Here is a 1,784-nt window from a genome sequence, read left to right as displayed (position 1 = left end):
TTCCTCGAGTGATCTTGTAAACTACACTTTTGAACAAGGTAAAACCTTTCTAGGGTCACTAGGCATGTTATGTAGATTTGCGGAACGAAGGTCATTTTGCACGTACGTGCTTGCAAGAGCACGCACGTGCAACACGTGAAATGACTAATATAATGGATATAGCCGTAACTTTTCTATTTTTTGATGAAATGTTTTGAAATTCATAAGGCTGTTCAAAGTTAATTCTACGTTTAACGTCACATCTAAAGTTCAAAACCTACGAGGGAGGGAGGAAAAAAATAAACAAACAAAATTTTTAAACAATTGTGAATTTATTAAAATTAACCTATTCATTACATTAAAAACATAACAATTAAGTAATAAGAGCATTTAATTGATATGACACTTAAGATTAATTTCCCTAGCAGAGTTTTTCCTTAGTATGTGAATCAGTTTGAGTCCTATTGTTAGCAAACAATGTAGTCTAAGACTGAATGTGCAGGAAAGTGGCTTTTAAGTAGGCCTCAGTTGTCCTTTGGATTTATATTGCCACACGTCCATGGTACCCTGGAGGCAAATGCTTCTTCTTGTGGGAATAGTTGATCAATATCTACAATTAAAATTAATGATGACAATATTTAAAACTGTTCATGTAGGTTGAAATATCTCAAATTGAATTATGTCGTATTTTTTCTTAGTACTCGATGTACTAGCATTAAGTTTTGAAATTGTGAATACTTATATCTGGACCATACTGATAGCTGTTAGATTATCTTTAATACCTTGAATTCCACACTAAAGACAGGATTCTTCACGTCTTGGAATACCCCAATTTCTTTCCTTACTCTCCTTCACTTGAAAGGCCGTATCTTCAGTAAGCTTCTCCCTGCTCAAATGGTTATGACAAGTATTATCTTTTCAAAAAATTGTAGCTATTTGTAGGTACATGAATTATGAAGAAATCAATTACTTTACTCATTACTGTTCCTTTCGATTTTTACAGAAATATTTCTAATATGAAACATATTAAATAAGATTTGAATGATGCTTTTCACTGTATATAAATCTTGGTTTTTGACACACTTTCCACTCAGTAAAAAAGTTTTTCGATTCTCTCCAAAATACAATGAAAAGTTCAGCCAATAAAATCACGAACTGAGAGTCTGTCACTGTCAGTTTGAACATGTGATTTGAAGACTGACAAAAAAAAATCAACAAACTAGACTTTGTCATTAACTTCAATCATAAAATCATCTATTTTTTACTTACATTTATGGTCCCAAAATCTTTAATTCACTAGTTTTCTTTAATAAGAAACCAACTGCCTTGATCAAAGCACATTTTCTGTCACTACGGGAAGCAAAATTCAGTCGCTAATTGTAGAACCAAACCGGAACAGACATACGGAATTCCGAATTGTTTGTTTTTTTCAAAGACGAATTTCTCATAAACCTACGCGCGCGGGTGACGTTAAACGTAGTTTTAATTTTAAACAGCCTAATATAAGGATATGTACATATTATAGACAAGAGGACATGGTCAAAATTGCAAGATCTCACGTGCATGCACATGCGCTTCGCTCTGATTGGCTGAAACTAAAGTCTCCATATCTTTCTTGTTTTTCGACAGAATACTTTGAAATTTTGAACTTAGTCATACATTAGGGAGATCTACAGCCTGATATATAGGAATTATCATGAAAGCATGCGCATGCACGTGTGCTTCCAAGAGCACGCACGTGCAACACAAGAAATGTCCAATATAATTGATATAGACGTAACTTTTTAATTTTTTATGAAATGCTT

At 33.2% G+C, this 1,784-nt stretch overlaps 1 long non-coding RNA gene across 1 annotated transcript; it reads right to left on the bottom strand.

The window, feature by feature from the left end:
• Positions 1–315: 315 nt before the first annotated feature.
• LOC134269693 (uncharacterized) lies at positions 316–1,461 on the bottom strand. Its single transcript, XR_009992627.1, has 3 exons — positions 1,249–1,461; positions 762–865; positions 316–589 (listed from the first exon to the last, which is right to left on the bottom strand). It is a non-coding gene; the product is annotated as an uncharacterized LOC134269693 (long non-coding RNA).
• Positions 1,462–1,784: the final 323 nt, after the last annotated feature.

The sequence above is a fragment of the Saccostrea cucullata genome, unplaced genomic scaffold (genome assembly GCF_032062105.1).
Source record: "Saccostrea cucullata isolate Sc308-1 unplaced genomic scaffold, CSIRO_AGI_Scuc_v1 ctg17101, whole genome shotgun sequence".
In the NCBI taxonomy this organism is placed as follows: Eukaryota; Metazoa; Mollusca; class Bivalvia; order Ostreida; family Ostreidae; genus Saccostrea; species Saccostrea cuccullata.
Note: the sequence above shows the minus strand (reverse complement) of the source record. Positions and strands in the feature narration are given on the sequence as shown.